This window comes from Mustela nivalis (assembly GCF_964662115.1).
Source record: "Mustela nivalis genome assembly, chromosome: 15".
Taxonomy (NCBI): domain Eukaryota; kingdom Metazoa; phylum Chordata; class Mammalia; order Carnivora; family Mustelidae; genus Mustela; species Mustela nivalis.
Genome location: NC_139034.1, coordinates 20794793 through 20816421, shown reverse-complemented (window position 1 = coordinate 20816421; position 21629 = coordinate 20794793). Strand labels below are relative to the sequence as shown.

General features: G+C 42.4%; 1 protein-coding gene and 1 long non-coding RNA gene across 9 annotated transcripts in view; one reads left to right on the top strand and one right to left on the bottom strand.

Annotated features, from left to right (window-relative positions):
* DCLK1 (doublecortin like kinase 1) overlaps nucleotides 1-21629 on the top strand; it is a 352644-nt gene that overhangs the window by 128928 nt on the left and 202087 nt on the right. The gene's annotated exons all lie outside the window — the stretch shown is intronic.
* Nucleotides 14144-21296, bottom strand: LOC309848599. The gene is made up of 2 exons (XR_014303160.1): nucleotides 21212-21296; nucleotides 14144-14333 (listed from the first exon to the last, which is right to left on the bottom strand). It is a non-coding gene; the product is annotated as an uncharacterized lncRNA (long non-coding RNA).

The window sequence follows — 21629 nt, the reverse complement described above, 5'->3', positions numbered from 1 at the left end:
TGAGATCATGACTTGAGCTGAAGACAGACACTTAAACTAGCCATCCAGGCACCCCAAAATCAGTCTGTTTTCAAAAACACTCCACTTGAATAATTACTTATCAATGTGTTTGGTATTTTAATATTGTGTCATATTTTCAACTTTATCTTGACATTTTAAGACAATTTTTTTTCTAAGACTCCTACAATTTTTTTTTTTTTAAGATTTTATTTATTTGACAGAGATCACAAGTAGGCGGAGGCAGGCAGAGGGGGTGGTGGGGGTGGGAGTGGGAAGCAGGCTCCCTGCTGAGCAGAGAGCCCGATGTGGGGCTAGATCCCTGGTCTCTGGGATCATGACCTGAGCTGAAGGCAGAGGCTTCAACCACTGAGCCACCCAGGCGCCCGGACTCCTACAATTTCACACAATTTTTAATTTTATTTAGCTTTAGGGCACTTGAATAAGCTATAAAAATGCTTAAAGAGGTGGTCAGTAACTAAAGTCAGTGAGAGTACAGTACATCAAAAGAAGAATTTATTGAGTGATGCTACCAGAACAATGGACTGAATCAGAGATTGGAACAATAGTGTTGATCTTCCTTAGCAAGGAAAGAGACTGATTGATTGCTTGCTTTATTTATTTATCTTTAGATTATTATTGTTTTTTAAGATTTTATTTATTTATTTGAGAGGGAGACAGAAAACATAACAGAGAGAGTGAGCACCAGCAGAGGGAGAGCGGGAAGGGGTGCTCAGCTGGGATCCCACCTCGGGGCTGTATCCCAGCTCCCAGAATAGATCCCAGGCTCTATTCTGACCTGAGCAGAAGGCAGACGCTTAGCTGACGGAGCCGTCCAGGCGCCCTTAGACTGGTTGTATTTTAGATAAGTTTTCAGTAATAATGCTTGGAGCAGGGATGCCTGGGTGGCTCATTTGGTTGAGCACCTGCCTTTGGCTTAGGTCATGATCCTGGACTTCCAGGATTGAGTCCCGCATCAGGCTCACAGCTCCTTGGGGAGTCTGCTTCTCCCTCTGACCTTCTCCTCTCTCATGCTCTCTCTCACTCATTCTCTCTCAAATAAATAAAATATTAAAAAAAAAAAATGCTTGGAGCAACAATGCTGAACTTCAGACTGTTGCCCTGAGCTAATCAGAACATCTCAGACCTGTGCCTTTGATTACTTGAGGTATTTCTTTGTAATGGAGCAAAGCCGTTGACAGTAATTGGTCTACGAAAAGCATACTTGTTCTTTTGTTTGTTTGATTTTTAAAAAAAAAATCTGATTTAAATATTATTTCATGGCAAGCCTCATGACTAATAACTTTATTTGAAACTTTGTGTATTAGAATGTCTTTACTACAAACCAGTAGTCATTTTCAGTCCAGTCAGAAAACCTAATCAGGCCAACACTACCTCATGACCAGTGATATTAAAAACTACTGATAGATATAAACATGTGATTGGCTGTTGAACTGTTTTGCTTTGTCAGAGTGAAGTCAACCCTTGAAATTAGAGCCATATTTGTTCTCTTCACAGTGGAAAAAGTCAGGAAAGTGAAAATGTCCTTTAGCCTTGTATCAAGTTTTCAACCTTCTGCTCTACCATGATTTTTTTTACCCCTTAAAATGGAAGAGAAGAGAAGAGATTAAAAATAACCATATCTGTCTAGGTTTGGGTTAGATTAAGGCCTGTCTTCATCAATAATACATCTCATATTCCCTCATCGTTAAGAGGAACCTGACCTAGACAATATGCATTCATAGTTCATGGAGAGGATCATGAGATCAGCTATTCTTGGCTTTGCGTTTGTATGTGGATGAGTCTGATCTTGGAATTAATTTCAAATCAGAGATGTAACCCCAGGAGAGAGAAGCCGCTATGGAAACTGATTGGCTTTTTCCATCCTACCTTTTATTCATTCGCAGCTTCATTAAACTCCTTTTCTAGCTGAAAGGAAACCCTTCTCCCTCATGCAAATGCAGAGAAGTGGTTAAGGGGTTTTAAAGAATTTAGCTGCATGCAGAATACATAACACAGGAATCACAGTGTTTGTTAAAAAAAAAAAAGAAGCTCTTAGTATAGGTATACAACTTTGTGGCCAAGAGGTTAAATGCTCACTCTTAGTATTAAATGTGCAAAAATAAAGTTATGCTGTCCAAATAGATAAAAGCAACAGGTGTATAGAGGAGTTACAGAGTGGGTAATAATCCTTCAGATAAGTGATGTATTACTCAGGGTTCCCCAGAGAAACAGAACCAATAGAATAAGTATATATAGAGAGAAAGAGATTTACATAAGCCTCACGTGCTTATGGAGACTGGTAAGTTCAGAATCTTCATAAGGGGCCAGCAGCCTTGGGACTCAGAGCCAATGCTGCAGTTCAAGACCAAGGTTGTGGCTGGCAGAATTCTCTCTTGCTCGGGGAGGTCAGTCTTATTCAAGCCTTCAGCTGGTTGGATAAGGCCCACCAGCTTTAAAGAGGGCAATCTGGTTTGCTCAGAATCACCTATGTAAATCTCATCCAAAACTCCATCCCAGAAACATCCAGAATAGGGTGTGACCACGTATCTGGGTACCATGGCTCAGCCAAGTAGACGTATGAAATTAACCATTACAAGTGGGAATGGAAGGTATTGGGCATGGTACCATTTGCGATACTGTCAAATCTACTGAATTTCAAGGAAGAGAAGTTTCCTTCTATTTCTCCTACTTTGAGCACTGATGAAGTCGATCAAAAATACGATTTGGCCTTAAGAAAAAGTCTAGTTTAGAAGATATTTTAGGCAAGCTATCTTAGTCTGGTTGTTCATTTTTGAAACATTTCTGCTAGGTTTACATTTATAATACCAGTGAGGAAACAGAGGTTTATGGAAAATACTTATGATCTCACACCTGGGCTAATTTATGTTCTTTCAAGTTTTGCGTCACAGCTTTTGCCACTAAAAATAAGCAATCTTCTTCTGTTTATTTGCCCACCTGGGATTTCGTCAGAAAAGCCAGTGTACTCTGTCTAATGATTTAGGAAAAAGGGAAATTTTTATTACAAAAGATAATTTCCTGTTAATCACTGATGAACTGGGAGATCCCTTCAGACTGTTCCTCAGTGTCTGAATTGGTCTCAGTAAAAATAAAGGAAGACAAAGGAACATTTATAAAAAAGCAAAAATGTTCTTACTCATTCTGATTCGGTTAATAAAGTTACCAGATTAGGGTACCTGGGTGGCTCAGTTGTTAAGCCTCTGCTCTCGGCTCAGGTCTTGGGATCAAGCCCCACATTAGGCCCCCTGCTTGGCAGGAGGCCTGCTTTCCCTCTCCCACTCCTTCTGCTTGTGTTCCCTCTCTCACTGTGTCTCTCTCTGTCAAATAAATGAATAAAATCTTAAAAAAAAAAAGTTACCAGATTTGTTCCTCCTCTTTATTCCCTGAGTTCTTTTCATTCCTTTCAGTGTATTTTGATGTGTGTGTTTCATTAAAAAGATTGTCCCACATTAACTAGGCTGTTGAAAATGTATAGCATTTGTACACTTGAAATGAGCACTGAGTAATGGATACAACTGTTGAATCACTAGATGGTACACCTGAAACTAACAGAACACTGTATGTTGACTATACTGGAATTAAAATGAAAAACTTAATACAAAATAAAATAGTTGACTTTAAAAAATAAATAAAAAGAGATTCCTTAAAAAAAAAAAAAAAGAAAATGGATAGCATTAGATTTACTAATAAAATGAACTTCGTTCACTCAAACATTAAGTAATTTCCCTCATTTAATTCTCTTATATACAGGCACTTTTTTTTTTTAAAGATTTTATTTTATTTATTTGGCAGACAGAGATCACAAGTAGACAGAGAGGCAGGCAGAGAGAAAGGAAGGAGCAGGCTCCCCGCTGAGCAGAGAGCCCCTCGATCCCAGGACCCTGAGATCATGACCTGATCTGAAGGCAGAGGCTTAACCCACTGAACCACCCAGGCACCCCTACAGGCACTCTTTTATCTCTCCAAAGTGATACTGAGAAAACAGGGAATATCAGCAATTTGATATGAAAAAGAAAACCCTTGCAACTGAACACAGAAGCTCTATCCATTTTCTTGATCTTATTCCATTGGAGCAGAGATTTAAAAAGATAAGGAACAAACCCTGTGACTACCAAGCTACCTTTGAAAATACTTGGAAAAAAAATTGCTCAGAGGGGCGCCTGGGTGGCTCAGTGGGTTAAAGCCTCTGCCTTCTGCTCGGGTCATGATCCCGGGGTCGTGATCCCGGGGTCGTGGGATCGAGCCCCGCGTCGGGCTCTCTGCTCGGCGGGAGGCCTGCTTCCTCCTCTCTCTCTGCCTGCCTCTATGCCTGCTTGTGATCTTTGTCTGTCAAATAAAGAAATAAAAAATCTTAAAAAAAAAAATTGCTCAGAGCATATGCTATTTGATGGAAATCCACAAATTACTCTTTATAAGCTTTCTGAATTTGTGGTGTATCTGTGTTTTCAGTTACAACCTGTGTGCTTTTGAAGGGATCTTAATGATGGGCCATTTCTTACTGCTGTCCTCTGTGCTGTTCTTTGCTGATTTATGTCACTGGCTTTAAATGCATTGTGGTATTTGGGCAGTGGATAAGATAGTAATGCCATCACTTGCTGGTTGCTTAATGATGCAATTTCTTGAAAATTTTAAAGCCCATAATAGCTTCAGGTCAGGTTCAGAAGTTCATGTACAGTGCCAGTCATTTGAAGACTGAAGCAGATCTTGAACTCTGCCAAAATAATGCCACATTTGTCAAGCCTAGTCTTGGGCAAAAGCTGCTGGAAGCCTCTCATTCATCTGAGCCAATCATTGATAATGAAGCTTGAAGGAACATGAAATATCTTTTCTAAAGGAACAGACAACTCGCCAGTTGGCTGCCTTCTTTTATTTTTAGTATAATTACCAGGGGCAAATTGTCTTGCAAAATTGGTGTCTTATATTAGTTTAGAGTCTGTATCTTTGCCAGTTGATGCAAGGTTGTTTTATTAGTTAAAAGTATGTGGCTTGAGGTCAGCTGAGCATTATTCTTTTAAGATTTTTCTTGTGGGCCATAACGTAATTGATGATTCTGTGTTGTGGGAAGCTTACAGAAAGAAAAGCAGCTTCAGAAGAACCACTTCCCTGCTTTCTTGCTTGCATTTTATCTGACTAATTTGCTTGACTTGTGCCACAAACACCCATCAATGCATAGGTTTCTGTGACATGGAATGTTCCAGAAGAGCTGTGTAGTTGGAATACCTCAATCAAGCAAGGCACTGAAATTATAAAGTGGGGTTCATTCCCAAATTACAGTGCCCTCAATCTATCCCCGCCAAATGGCTTAGGGGTTTTTGTTGGTTTTTTGTTTTGTTTTGTTTTGGGTTGGCTTTTTTTTTTTTGGAAGCTGCATGCTACTTTTACCCCTCTTTCTTCTTTTCAAAGGGCTCATAGTACTGGTTCCAACCTCTCAAAAGGATGTTTTGCAGATGAGAGAAAAAAACTTGAAAGTAAGTCTGAAATGCTAGAAGAACTGACAAGTGAGCTGGCCCTTTCCCCCCATTCTTCCTGCCTTTCATATTCCACAGTCAGCTCTTAAAAGACTTCAGCATTGAAAGAGGAAATGAGATATGGTAACCTTAAGACTGACACATTTCCTAGCGCCTTTCTCGTGAGTGTTCAGAGAAAGCAATTGAACTCAAGTGCTGTGATGCTTTCCCAGGAGGCTGTCAGCTCAGGTCTGAATGACCCCTCTTTGAGACATCATGGGATAGGGCTTCTGATTAGGTTGTGGTTAGGTGTCGTTATTATTACCATTATCAAAAAACATTGGATTCATTCCCCATGTGCACAGGACCTTTTAGTTTATACCAGGCTCACTTCACTGGCTTCCTCACACAACCTGGTAATGAAGGCAGGATGGGTATTATTGTCATTGTCACCATCCCCATTTGTATCGATGTGGACTCAGAGACTGAGAGCTTAAGCCCCCTTCCTGAGGTGTCAGCATTGGTAATCAACAAATCTAAGACCAACCATGCTAGATCCTGTGCTTTTCCTGGCTTTCATATCTCCTCCTTTGTGCTGAACAGACTTTGGTTCCTGTTGAGAAGAGAACATTACAAGGTCCTTGCTCTCGCTGAGCTTAAGATGTACTTGGAGAGGCCAGATAGAAACATGGAGGAGACCAAGCAGGGTGTGAGGTGGGCTATGCTAAGTGCTAACCGAATTGTTCTTTGCTACAGGAATGTCATCTAGGAGAGGTGACTGAAGGCAGGGGACAGGAGAGAAAGCTTTAGGGAGCAATGAGATTTGAGTTGGGTCTTACAAGGAGAATCAGTCTCAGATAAGGTCTGGGAGGAGCAGGCTTGGCTGTGGGATTACTATAGCTGATTCTTATGATGGGGGAAAGCTGAGCAGGCCCTTTTGTTGGACTCACATGTTATGTAAAGGAGTAATTAGAAACAGCCTAAGGGCCAGAATGGGACCGATCTGGAATGCCTGGGTGTGCCCCTCATCCATCAAATAGTGCAAAGACAATGAGGGCTTTAGAGAAGCAGATTCATGTGTGTAATTGATGAGAGGTTGGAGACCATACACAAGGGAGTATTACTGCAGTTCTTAAGGATGGGATTTGAAATGAAAGAGTGGGTGACCAAGTGTTGCAAGGGAAAGATCAATAAGATTTTTGGGGTAAAGAGGAAACCTAGAGTGATCATATTGTTTGTGGTCCAACTTGGAACTTTTTCCAGGACACATGCTTAAACTGGTCAGGATGCTGAGGAGAGAGGCATAAACCAAGACCAACCCAGGTAAACGACCTATGCTCACACTGGGCAAGAAAGATGCTAAGGTTTTGAGATAGGAACAGTTATGCTGGAGAGAAGGAAAGTCAGCAAGGAGACTTAAGTTTGTGGAAAGGCCAGCAGTCTTGGAGTTTAAGCTTTGGGACAACAGTGGGATTTCTAGTAGAAAGTTAGAAATGTACGAACATTGTATATCCTTTTGGTTTCACCTTCCATTCCTCCTTGTTCTAGACCTAAAAGAACATTTTTTCTTAAAGCAGGAGAAGTCGGAAATGATGGCTTTTTCCTGGTGCTGCCGAAATGTTTCACACTAACTCATTTTAGAAACTTGAGCCTTAATGTCCTATCAGGAGCTTGTCATCTGTGCGACGCTTCAGATTGCTAAAGCAAAGCCACGCACATTTTCCCACATGGAAGGGGCTTATTTGTCTCCAAAGTGGATTCAGACAACTTGGAGTTTCTAAACTGCAGAATTGAATGTTGACTGTGTCTACCTGTTTACTATGGAGGTCCTTAGGAGGAACAAGTATGAACTGGAGAGATAGAGTGTAGGAACCAAGTTATTGGCTGTGATTTATTTGCAGATCAGAAAGGATCTGGCCATTTGTTGTCAGTTGCCTTGGGACTTCTCACAGTGACAACTAAACCAACATATATTCACGCCACTGAACTTCTAAAACATAATTTCCTTGATTAGAAATATCATTTAGTTTGTTGTTGGTGTGTGTGTGTGTGTGTGTGCGTGTGTGTGTGAAAGAGAGAGAGAGAGAGACATTTTAGGTGACTTATGTGGCACTTTCCAGGCATTTTAAAAAAGCTTTACCAATGCCATGTTTAAGACCTGAGCATTTTTTCTGAATAGATGAGTAGCTTGTTACCTGAGGCTAGGGCAGGGAAGGCAGTTTCAAACTCACAGAAAGTTCTCGAACCTAGACTTAGATTTGCCAAGGAGGGGATATGTCCTCCCCACCTTTAGGAGCCTTGCTCAGGGAGAAAACAGAAGCAGTCATGACACATTGCAGGAATTTGAAAATGTCATTCTCCTTAGTGTTCTTTTTTCCTCCAGGCCTACTTTGTAGCCATCATATGTGAGAGAATCCTTCAAATTTGGAATAATTTGGTTGGAATATTCAGAAGTATCTCCCTTAAAAAAAAAAAAAAATTCCAGCAATTGGTTATCTGTTTAAAAACCAGCAAATGAGAATGACAACAGCTACAACATATGAAAGTCTGCTTGGAGTTCAAAATGAGCTTAGAAACCATCTGCCATGGGGCTGCCTGGGTGACTCAGTGGGGTAAAGCCTCTGCTTTCGCCTCGGGTCATGATCCCAGGGTCCTGGGATCAAGCCCCACATCGGGCTCTCTGCTCAGCGGGGAGCCTGCTTCCTCCTCTCTCCTCTCTCTGCCTACTTGTGATCTCTGTGTGTCAAATAAATAAATAAAATCTTAAAAAAAAAAAAAAGAAAGAAAGAAACCATCTGCCATGGTTTAATCGGGAATGGACAGCTCTATCCAGGTGCTGTGAGGAATTCAGAGGTGTCCAAGCTTGGCCTTAAGGAATCCCATAATTGCTTGACATTATGGAACTGCGTCAAGGAATCAGAGGGAACAGAGGTGTCTATGACACCAAGAGCCACGTTCTCTGAATACTTGACAAGGAGAGAGAGGAGGAGAGAAGGAGGAGAAAAGCACGGGGTTGGAAGAGCCAGAAAGGGCCCCCAGCTGGAGACAGAAACTAGGGGCCCTGCAGGAGAAAATAAGGAGAGGAACTACCAAACGCCCTTCAGGCAGGGTGGAGAGCAGTGGCAAGGGAGCCAAATGAAGCTGATGTTTAAGGAGGCATGGAAGAGTGTCCCTCTGTGGGGCAGGACCTTTCCCAAGTCCTGGGACTTTTGGAGGTTTTTTGCAGGATGCCGGCAACTTTCCCACCTTAGCCAGGAGTGAATCCATTTCCTTCTCTACCTGTTGCCAAACCCTTTCTGTTGTCTTCCAGAACTTTAATGTCTGATGCTGAAGTTTAAACCCCTTTATTACTCAGAAATGGTCTCTGGCTTTGATTTATTGACAAAGCTGCTGAGCTCTGGAAAATCTTAGGCTGCCTTTAAAAGCCGTGCAGCCTTTAGTACTCTCCAGGGCAGGATGTGGAAAGGATTAGTCCAAAATAGAAAGACTGGTGGCTGTGGGGCTGTGATGTTTTAAAATACAGGTGATGAGTAGATGCTATAATTTTTCAGTTTCGTGTGAGAAAACATGTTACTTACACTCAAATGTTAGGTTTCTAAAAATTGTGTATTTTGGTATTGAGTATTAGTACAGATTGTACTCTGATATTAAGCCTATTTAATGTCTTTTTTTTTTTTAAAGATTTTATTTATTTATTTGACAGACAGAGATCACAAGTAGGCAGAGAGGCAGGCAGAGAGAGAGAGAGAGAGAGAGAAGCAGGCTTCCTGCGGAGCAGAGAGCCCGATGCAGGGCTCGATCCCAGGACCCTGAGATCATGACCCGAGCCGAAGGCAGCAGCCCAAACCACTGAGCCACCCAGGCGCCCCAAGCCTATTTAATGTCTTAAGGGACAATTAAAACATGGTTTTAAAAGGGAACTTGGACCTCAGACCATGAACATGGTTTCTGTGCTTATTACAGTGTCTTTACAAGTGTGAATTCAGATATGATTTTCATATTTTTATTAGACATATATAAAAGGACATAAGACTGGCTGCCTCAGAGTTCTACTTCCTTTAAAAAAAAAAGGTAATTTATGATGTCATCATTTTCCTTTTTAAGTACGATGATTATATCTGGTACCTATCCACTCTTTACTTATCATGTATCAGGTATTTTTTCAAGATTAAAGATTTTCTTCAAAGGTGAAAAATGGAAGGGTCATGTTTTGAAATTCCAGAGTGTGCATCTTTACAAAAATTAAGTTCACATAAACTTCTCCAGCAAACATAAATTGTGAGGCAGTCACTGGGGGGCAGAGAGTTGACTCAAGGTAGAAACACACAATCAGCATTAGAGACAGCGAATAGGAAATGGATACTTTACCAATATCCCTAAATGATGGGGTAAATGTGTAAAGTTCCTAATTTATTATTCGTTGAAAATTTCGATTTACATTGTGGGGGATGTGGCCACAGGCAATTGAGGGCTGGTGTGTCATTTCCGACGGCTCTTTAAATCCTGAACTTGGCTTCCCTCCTGGCCACGTGCTGTCTGTGGCCCCTGTGTGGGTCTGGGTGACCACGCAGATGCAGGTCTCCTGAAATGCTTTGGGCCGCAGCCATTTCCTCGCTGCACATGAATAATGAATGAGCTGTGGGGAAAGCTAATGGTTCAAGATAAAATCAGAGGCTCACTGCAAAATGGGTAATGTTCCTTTGTCATCTCCATGGAAACTGCTATTTATCAAGACATGCTAGTATTTCAGAAGACAGTGAGGAGGAACCGGTTTCTGTAACTTCAGGTCAGCTGTTGAAAAACAGACTTGCAAACCACAGATCAAGACCAGAATGCATAAAGGAAAAGACATCGGCAGGCTGTTCTTTTCAGATTTTCATAAATGGTGAAACAAATATTAAGCTGTAAAATGTGACTCAAAATATGAGTTAATAATCCCCCCCGCCTCGAACACTTTGACTTGGCATCTGGGTGGGTTGCAGAGTGAATGAGAGTCAGACACCCTCCAGGTGGCTCTCCTGGGACAGAAGGCAGAGGGCGGGGCAGTGGGGGGGTGGCACGGGTGGCGGGCATGCTGAGAGCAGCTGGCTGCAGAGCGCCTGTACAAATCCCCCTCCCCGGCCTCCTGCGTGAATGACATGCGTTGCCTGCGGCCTGGCTGCGTTGTCCCCACTGCAGGCGCTGATGTCAGCCTGCTGCTCTCACACTGGGCGCTGGTCTGATGCAGCAGCTCAGCCAGACTGTGGGAAAGGCTGAGGCAGCAGAGCCCTGTAGACAGCGGTGCCCTAGTCCCTGAGAGATGAAGGGAAGAAGCACAGGGCTGGCTGAGCCCGGAAGTGCCAGGAAACTGACGAAGAAGGGGCAGGGAAGACCCAGAAGTCCATCCAGGGGGAGGTGAACCTGCCATCACTAGCCCGGTGTGCAGTGGGCTGGGCCAAGACCAAAGGCCCCTGGGGTGGGATGCTCATCGGTCCTCAGAGAAAAGAAGTGGCAAACAATGAGGAGACCATGCAATAAGAAATCTGGAAATGTTCAGACAAGAATAATATTTTAGAACAGTGGCTCTGCACACTGAACTTTTGGCTTTTGGACCATGTAGCTTTGGGTTACCTAAAATCTGAGAGAACAGAACCAAGTTTAAAAGGCTTAGATTCTGTATTGCCCCCCGTACCCCCTAACTTTTGGCCTCATCACTCAGGGTGGGTTATGTGTCTTTTCTCAGTTTCTTTCCATTTGTTGTGTGAAAAAAACGGGGCTGTGATCCTCCTTAGGATCATTTTAAGTATGAAATGAGACAATGTGTGCAGAAGGGCTTAACACCGAGTCCAGAACTAGACTGCTATGAGTTAAAAAAAAAAACAAAAAACCAGACAATAAAAGGTATCTGCATAGGTGTGCCCCTCTCTGGAAAAGGGGGTGAGGGAAGAACCTCAGTTTGGTGCAAGAAGCAACTGGACCAGACAGATTGTGCCGGATCTCACTTTGTGGAGGAAGGAAGAGTGGGGGTGCTTTGACCCTGGTCTCTCAGGGACCTGTCCAAGTCCTTCTGTGGGGTTTGGCCCAGCTGCCCAAGGGTCCAGGCACCTGGAGATCTGTTGCTTGGCCATCTGCATGCATGCCACCTGCTCCGTGGAGAAGTCACCCTCAGTGTTTTGTTCTGATCGAGGCTCCAGCTCTAACTGGGCCCAGTCCCCACCCCTCTTCTCTGCTCAGTGAATGCAGCACAGGGAAGGCAAATAATTTTAAGGTTTTTCTGTACAAAATGCCGTAGGCAAATGGAACTTTCGCAAAAACCTGAAACATCTTAGTGCAAACGTAAATGACTTTTTAAAAATGATTACCCAGACGTCCACAGGGCAGCAGAACGTGCCTTCCTATCGTGTTTCCCTTTACTCTGTAGGTCTCCCCTCTCTGTGGGTCCTGTGCTCAGTACACATTGAACACATGATTATTGGCTAGTTTGTATACTGAAACACCAAGACGTAGGTCTACTTACAAAGGCAACCTGTGGCTTAGGGAGGGATCTTGGTCTTGGTATGCTATTAAGATCACATGGGTTCCAATGGTGTCTCTATTTCTCCCGCTCCTATCCCCGATCATTTACTTAGAGAAGGACAGTAGTGATCCCCACAAGAAACCATCCCAAGAAGCCAATCTCAGCCAAGTAATAAAAAAATTACCCTTTTTTTTGTGAACGAAATGATCCATTCTGCCTTGCTATGTGCTTTTGACTTTAGCTGGCTATTCAGATCTGATAAAGTCTATATATAGGCTGAAATATAGCAATGAAAGCCAAGTGCATACCTGTGAAAAAGGTGTAATAGGAATAAACTATAGAAGAAAAGAAGGGGTCACTTGCAAGGCAAGAGTTCGGAAATAAAACCTCAACTTCCTGGCCTTTGCTTGCTTACTCTTGGAAAGTGGGAATAATGTATTTTATCCATCTTCTGAGTACAGCTAGACCTTATGAACTCTTTATATCTTCTCCAGCTCTCTGATTATGATTCTTCAGGGTTTTTTTTAACTTCTCTTTAAACCTAAGCATAAATACAAATACTAACGCTTCTTTGCTGAGGATGTGAATATCTTTCTGATAAAATATCTGGATTTTTTTTTTTCCATTGCAATAGATTATTTTGGGGTCAGCTGTGGGTTTTAGAATGAACTCTTAATGTTCTGCTGGTTGGCATTCCAGTGTGGCCAAAGGGAAGGAAGATTCTGGAAAAGGAAGAATGGGGAAGAAATGGACAGCTTGACTAGACAGCATGGACTCGGGGTGGCCCATCACAGGCAGTGTGACCTTGGGCCTGCAGGCCACCAAGTTCCTGACCCCCAGGGACCAAGGCTGCCATGCTTTCTCCATTCAGTAACCACTTTACTGGTGCCTAGAGAGCTGTCAATTACCTTTTAGTCACTTACAACTTTGCTAATCACAGAATAAACAGACCCCGAAGTCAGCTTTCTTTCCCAGCCTCCTCCTCTACTTCCCTGGTATTTATGATTTAGTTTCTTTTGAATTGCATTACCCTTATCATTTCCTAAGTACTGTCTCTTCTCCTCATTTTGTATTTTAAGTGTCCTAATTTTTTTTTGAAGCAGAGAACAGGGATCAGTGTCAGATTTTCTAAAGGGACTGATGGTGCCACACCTGCTATTGTTGATCCTCATAACCTAAAAATCCCTAAGGATGGCTAATCCCCCTTGCAGGAGCCATTGTTTCCAGGGAGAGCTGGCTTACTGGTTTTCCACACCTCTGCTGAGGAACAAGAGGGAGAGACGATGTGAAAGGGAAGTCAGCTGGCAGCAGGACTAAATGAATCTGTATTCAGAAAAGATTTCCAGATTTCCCTAATTGCTGTTTTTATTCGCAGAACTTCTATTTTAAGCACACACACTCACATGTGGATTGACAAGCACTAGCCTCCGTAATGGCTGTGTCTGTCTGTAGTGCCTGCAAGTGCTCGTTTCCATGGTAATGGATGGCACTGCAGTGTCTTGATTATGGTGCTGCTGGGACCAGGGTGCTGACACACAGGGAGGTTTCTCGTCTGTGTGTGTGTGTGTGTGTGTGTGTGTGTGTGTGTGTGTGTGTTTGGGGTGGGGGATGCTGTCAAGTGTGAGAGCCAAAGGAAGAAGGGACTGGGAAAGTAGGATAGGTTTGCAGGGGGCTGGGGTGGGGGTGGTTTGCACTGAGCAGCACTGGGGAGATGAAGAAAGGTGATACCTGGGTCAGGGCAGTTCTAGAAAATCAAAGCAGATAGTGAATGCAGATGGAAAAAGTAAAAGCAAATGGAGAATCTCCCTTTTTGCCTTCCTTTGAAAGGGTTACAGTGGCAGAATTATCCCATGTAAAGATGGAAAAGAGAAAAATTGAATTCGGCGAGCAGAAGCAGACAGTGCAGGTGGTTTGATGATCCATGTTTCTGGAACTCCAGAGTCAGTGGGTTGCTGCTGCCAGCCCAGTGGCACAACAAGGAGAGGAGGAAAGCTGCTCCTCACCCACTGCAGGACTGGGGGCAGGGGGCATGTGAAGCCATTACTTGGCCACTCCAACACTGGGGGAGAAACAGCTCCCAGAGCTGGCTCACCCTGGTCTGAGTGAATGACATCATGGCTTCATCTAGCTCTCACACGCGGTATGACTGTTAATCACAGAACTTGAAAAGATGTCCAGAGAATTACATTATATTAACATTTATTTTCTGGAGGCGCCTGGGTGGCTCAGTCATTAAGCGTCTGCCTTCAGCTCAGGTCATGATTCCAGGGTCCTCGGATTGAGCCCCGTGTTGGGCTTCCTGCTCCGAGGGAAGCTGGCTTCTCCCTTTCCCACTCCGCCTGCTTGTGTTCCTTCTCTTGCTGTCTCTCTCTCTGTCAAATAAATAAATTTTAAAAAATCTTTTAAAAATGTTATTTTGTGAACACTGACTGAACCATCTCTTCAGGTAAAAGACAGATATCTACCATAGGGGTCAGGAGCTGAAAGGGAACTTTCTGGGATTATTCATCTAGTCTCTGGTTGACTTTTGAGCATCTGTTGACAACCAGTTGTGTGCCAGAAGTTTTCACATAATGCTAAGATCGGTACCACTAGGGTTAAGTGGTATCTACCCCATTTTACAGTTGGGAATATAGAGGCACAAAGAAGTTGAGATTTTTGCCCACTGTCAAGGAGGTCAAGTCAAACCTGGATTTCCAGATTGCAGTTCATTGCTATTTTCTGCATTTGTTAGTTCTTCTTTCCAAATCCTTAACTTCCTGATGGAAGGATTCAGGCTAAGGAATCTTCACTGACTGGACTTGGTTCCACTTATGGGCTTGATAATGGAAGGACTAAGAGGTGGGAACCAGACCCAGCATGGGTTTGGCTTGGCTCCATGGCAGAAGTACTTTCCAGAGATGAACTCTCAACAAACCTTGGAAAAAGCTCTTGGGGTCGGGGGGGGGGGGGGGGCTTCCTCTGTATCTCTTGACTCTTTAAAAGACTTTTGGACCTTACAGGAGGCTGAATAGATAAAACAGATGAAGAAGCCAGACACCCTAAAGAATGGACTTTGAAAACCAAACACTCCTAAATCATTTGTATCTCTCCTAAGTATGCATGGATTTAGCAATCCGGTTTTAGATTTTTGAAAAATTGTATTCCAGATTTGAAGATTGATGAAAAACCATTCACTTGTGTTGAGTCATTTTTAGCGATTTTTGTTCAGTCTTGTTCATATCCACATTGTGCTTTTATTGTGGGCCCATTCTGGGCTTAGAATTTAGTGGAACATTATGAATTCTGACTTCACTAAGCAGGAATTCACTTAAATTGTTTGTCCTCATGTAGGTGGTCAGATTCATGGTTCCTTCTTTCCCTCATGAGAACTGCACATGGGAGCTAAGACCCACCCTAACACTCCTCCATTTGGACCCAGCATCCTTTCAGGTGGTGTTTATAATCCGGAGGCAATAAGTGATTTAAATTTTAAATGTATGATGTATTTCTGTAACCATTAAATACTACTGCAATGTTTTATAATCAGGACTTTGTCCTAGAATTTCAACCTTAGAAAGAGGTGGATTTATTTTTAAAGATTTAATTATTTAATTAAGTTTTTAAAAGATTATTTATTTGACAAAAAGAGAGAAAGAGAGAGTGAACGCAAGCAGGGGGAGTGGCAGACAGAGGGAGAGAGAGAAGCAGGCTCCCCTTGGAGCAAGAAGCCCCTTTCAGGGCTCAGTCCTAGGACCCTGGGATCATGACATGAGCTGAAGGCAGATGCTTTACTAACTGAGCCACCCAGGAGCCCTGAGATTTATTTATTTATTTGAGAGAGACAGAGAGAGAGAAGAGCAGAGGGAAGGGCAGAGAAAGAGAATCTTCAAACAGACTCTTTGCTGAGTGTAGAGCCTGATGCAGGGCTCGATCCCAGAACCCTGAAATCATGATCTGAGTTGAAATCAAGAGTTGGCTGCTTAACCAACTGAGCCACTCAGGTACCCCAACCTTGAAAAGAGTTTTAAAAGGTCCACCTCACATCCACTAGGATGGCTGCTATCAAAGGAAACAACAGAAAATAACAAGCATTGGCAAGAACATGGAGAAAGTGGAGCCCTTATGCCCTGTTGGTGGGGTTATAATATGGTGCAGCTGTTATGGAAAACAGTATGGTAATTACTCAAAAAATTAAAAAATTTTTTGATACTAAAATTCATTTACTTAATTAAATTTAATCCAATCTTAGCCAGCCCTGACCAGAGAAAAAAAATCCCTTTTCAAGGATTCATTTTCCACAGATCATCTATAACTTTTTTTTTCTCAACAAGATCCATCTCCATTCCTCATGCTTTCTTTAATCAAAAACACACATCCTTCATTCCTTGCATACATAGATGTTTCCCTTACTATTTCTAGTAGCTTTAAGTATATATATTAGAATTTTAACCCTTAATATTTAATGAAAATGAAGATGAATTATGAATTGTCTTTTGTATTAGCATTTTGTAGCTTGACAGATGTAAAAATACTTCTTGTAATTCTTAAGAGTAGATTTTCTCATAGTAAATTTTTCAGTATGGCACAGGACATGATAACTAATGGATGTAAATATCTTTGGTTCCTCTGTAAAAGGAAACCTATGTTCAGTAATTAATGTTTTGGTATTCTGTCTTATTTGGAAATGATCTTAGATATTTAATGACTGTCCATCATTTAATTTAACTTAGCAAAAGCCTAAGCCTTTGGCTTGCCAATATATGGGTAAACTTAAAAAAATTTTCACCTAAATTTCTTTTATTCTATTACATCTATTTAATGTACTTGTTCTTAATAATTATGTTTAGATGACCCACAAAACCCTCATGGTGGTGAAGTTTTAGAATATAGGTGAGGTTCGGTAGGGTGAGGTCCAGAGTTGATGACCTAGAAAGAATTCCTGAGACATCTTTGGTGCAAAATGGTGGTTTATTAAAACCCGGGGACAGGACGGGTGGGCTGAAAGAGCTGCTGCCCCAGGGTTGTGAGGGATGGCAGGTTGTGTAGGAAGGGACTGGGGGAGGTAAGGAAAAAGGGAGGTTTCAAAAGAACTTTCATATGCTAAAGAGGACCTACAAGAGATAGAAGGCCTTGAGGCCTCATCATTGTCAAGGGTTTTCCCTCTAACAAGGTATTAACACTAAGATAGTTGGGAGATTCCTGGGGCCCCTGGGTGGCTCAGTGGGTTAAGCCTCTGCCTTCTGCTCGCTCAGGTCATGATCTCAGGGTCCATGATCTTGCTTACCTCCCCCTTTCTCTGCCTCCCTCTCTGTCTACTTGTGATCTCTGTCTGTCAAATAAATAAATAAAATCTTCAAAAAAAAAGATAGTTGGGAGATTCCTAAAGAATGTCACATGTCCCACCCAGGAGTGGGGGTGGGGGAAGGTTGCAGGGTGTCAGTTTTTGTTTTGTCCTCAGCCAGTCTACCTTTTTAATTTTTTTAAAAAAGATTTTATTTACTTATTTGACACAGAGAGAGAGAGATTGCAAGCAGGCAGAGCAGCAGGCAGAGGGGAGAGGTGGAGGCAGGCTCAGGCTCGATCCCAGGACCCTGAGATCATGACCCGAGCCAAAGGCAGAGGCTCAACCACTGCGCCACCCAGGTGCCCCGACTCAGCCAGCCTTCTTTCCCTCATCAATGAGACATCAAAGTCAGCCATTATTCTAAGTTACTTTTTTTTTTTAAGATTTTTTATTTATTTATTTGCCAGTGATAGAGGGAGAGAAAGCGAGCAAGCACAGGCAGACAGAGAGGCAGGCAGAGGCAGAGGGAGAAGCAGGCTCCCTGCTGAGCAAGGAGCCCGATGTGGGACTGGATCCCAAGACGCTGGGATCATGACCTGAGCCGAAGGCAGCTGCTTAACCAACTGAGCCACCCAGGCGTCCCTCTAAGTTACTTTTTGACAAATTTTGTAACAGATAACATGAGCTTATTAGACTGATAAACCCAGGAAGAAGAAGAATTGTATGGCTGCATTATATTTAATGCTGGTCACTCTGAAGACATGGCCTGTTTTAATGAAGCTAAACTTAAACTAGCTTTTCTTTGCCAAGGATTATACCAAATTGTGTGAAACTGAAAAGTGGTTATTTTCTATTATACTTTGGAGAATTTAGATTTTATTTATTTATTTATTCGAGAGAGAGACAGAGACAGCCAGAGAGAGCATGAGTAGGGAGGAGAAGGAGAAGCAGGCTCCCCACTGAGCAGGGAGCCAGATATCGGGCTCCATCCCAGGACCCTGGGATCATGACCTGAGCCCCTATTTTTGAGAATTTTTATGAATATTTAATTTATATTAAGTGCTTGATTTTCTTTAAGCCAATTAAATAGAGCTCTTCTACAAATTAATTTGGGTAATGCCATCCAGATGTAGAAAATACCACACATTTATAACACACACACACACACACACACACACGTAAACAAAGACCTTCTAGCTTCCTTACACTTAAGATTTCCCATTAGTCCAAATTCCAAATGATCTTTCCTCCTTGTTTTTCTTCTAATAAGAATTGCCTCTCTAAAGTTTGTAATTTAACACTTAAAATCTCAAAGGCATGGGGGAGAATGCAAGGCCACACGCCTTTTTCAGATAAATCCAGGAGTTTTCGGGATTGGTAAAAAGGGATCGGTGAACTTTGAACTGTCCTAGAGCTGCATTTCTCCTTTTGCAGAGATTTGTAAGATGAGGACTGTTGCTCTTAATTCCTCAAAGAATTGGTTTCAGCATAAATGACATCATATGTTGATCCACCCATAAATCCTTTTATTTAGAAGGTTTTTCTTTCCCTCTGGGTACAGTTAAGCTTAGGAGGCTGAAAAAACATTCCCATCAGGCTGTGAGTATCAGTTTCCAGTTGGGCCAAATTTCTGATCATAGAGTTAGAGTCATCAAATCCTTTCAACTATCTTGTCAGGTTTCAGCCAGAACTCACAGTAAATTGTTTCTGGTAGTCTTGAAAAAACTCCATGAACCCCAGAGGCCTCCTCAAAGAGGGTGTAAAGGTTATTACCTTCCCAAAGTCCAGAGTCACTCCCAAACACAGCCAAGGGAAAGGACTGACTTTATGTTCTGGGTGAGCAGAAAGCCACGTCAAGCTTTTAGAACACAAAACAAGACAAGCAAGAAGGCAGTAACTGTCCTTGGGAAAGAAAGGAGCAGTGACCAGTGGGTGTGGATTTGGAAAGGAAGGGACAACATGAAATTTATTTTTCTCTTGTAACTGGGCACTACTGACAGAGGTTTGGGAGAGCTGACTCTGGTAAGAATGCTCCCCCATCACGGGCTTCTGTTAGTTTTTCCAGGATCGCCTCTACAGACTAACTTTAAGTTCAGCTTTCCTTAACTGCTTAAGGGCCTAGCATAGCAGTTTACCAGAAAATCCCTCGGAATTTTGTCAACTCTGAAAAAGGCCACTTTAGGGCCCCTCCATTGAAGGTAGATAACATAGGTGTCTCTGAAGCATTAACTTGGTTTTTTGTTTATGATCATGTAAAGGCAATTCAGAGAGAGAGGATTAGTAGGATGAGTACTTGAATAAAGGGAGTAGGGGGAGTGGTAGGAGTCCTGTCCCTCTTAGAGTCCCTTCTTTTAGATACTTCCTATCTTTAACCTTTCACTGGCTTTTTGCAGTAGAACTTTCATGAAGCTCTTTTGGCATTCTGAAGCCTTTTGGAAGCTTCTGCATACCGATTATAATAGGTATCCCATTCTGTTTGTTCAATTTTAGAATGCTTACTTTTAAGTGTACTTCTTAAATGGTCTTATCTAACTGGAAACTTCCTGCTAATGGCCATTGTCATTCTACTAAAGACTAGCAGCAGGATGAGACCCTAGCTGCAAATAGAGTTCAACCCACATTTCTGTCCAGCAATGTCTAGCAAAATGCAGTCCAATCTACATATTTGTCTGTCCATATTTTAGGGCCCCCAGCCTAACCATTACCAAGCCAGATTCTCAGGACACAGAATAAACTTGGTAAGATTTTGCCATTCTTGTAAATATTTATAACTTCTAGGACAGTATTTCTTAGATAGAAAATAAGCATGTGTACCAGAAAGTGGTAAAATTAACTCTTTAGATTTTAAGGATCCTATTTCTTTTAGCTAAGCCTTGGAATCAAGCTAATACCTAAGAGGGACATGCTTCTAGGTCAGGGAGTATGCAGTGTTTTACAGTGTACCTCCTTGCACACAAATTTTCTTGAGGTTGACGGTTGACCTAGTGTCAGTCTGACCCATTCTGTGATCAACTTATCCTAACAAGAATCTTTGGGTTACGTAGTGAGTGTTCCAACAGCTTTTAGTTTTTTTTTTTTTTTCAAAGATATTTCTTATTTGGTAGAGAGAGAGAGAGAGAGGGAAAATGTGGAGTGGTGGGGGGGGATAGAAGGTGAGAAAGAGAATCTCAAGCAGACTCCCTGCTGAGCATAGAGCCTGATGCAGGGCTTGATCTCATGACCCTGAGATCATGACCTGAGCTGAAACCTAAAGCAGGACATTCAACTGACTGAGCCACCTACATGCTCCCCCCCCCCACTCCCGCCAACAGCTTTTAAATGCTCAACCTATGCTCAACAATTTTTAAAGTTTTTTACTTTTGAGGTTCCCATTAACAGTTAACCTGTATCCCATAAAACAAGACAAACACATGCACCCTAACACACCAGCAGTAAGCAGTTATTGTGGCCTAGTCAAGAAAAGGCCTTGTGCTCACTTCCAAAAATTCCCAACGTAGAACCTGGGACTGCAGAATGGGTTGAACCAGCAGACCTCAACAAATGGGCACTGCAGACTGATTCCAAACAAATGAGGAGCTGCAGCTGCCACCAGCAGTCCCCAATGTGGAATCTGGGGAAGAATTCCAAACAAATGGGGAACTGCAGCCAGCAATTCCTAATATGGAATCCAAAGGCTGGAGTTTCCAATCAAATGAAGAACTATGGCCCAAACTACCAGCAGTTCCCAGTGTGGAACCAGTGATTCTAAATAAATGAGGGCTGACTGGAAAGCCAGTTAGATCGGGAGCTTGGCACAAAGAGATCAGAGTTCAGAACCAAGAGAAACTTACCCATGGCCCTCAGAAACAGCAAGAGAGACAGAACTCAAAAAGGTGTTTGCAGGTACTAAGTTATGCCTGTGTTTCTTGCTGTCCCCAAAGGCCATCTCAAGTTTGCTTCAGATTCTACCACTGCCACCAAATCTGTTAAATAACAAAAATTTACCTGAGTAAATTTGAAGATTTAAGTACATTTATTCAACAATTCGTGAATTAGGCAGCATCCCATCCAGCAAGTAGAAAAGAGTTCCAAGGAGCTGTACAAAACAGAAGACTTTTATGGGCAGAAGAGAAAACGAATGAGGAAAGACTGGATTATGTCATCTTCCTTTGGGGGATGGGAAGGGTCTATGTGGCAGATGACCTCATTGATCCTTGCTGGAAAATTCTAGACCTAAAGACTACATTCCTGGGGAAGGTTGAAACTACAGGTAGGCTAGGGATTAAGCCCTAGCTTTGTGACATGTCCTGTAGCACAAGTGACTCCATTTTGGGTTTTGTGTTCCTTTTTAACAGCTACCATATGGGTGAAACTTGTAAGCATTATACTAAGTGAAATAAGCCAGTTTTGAGAAGACAAATAC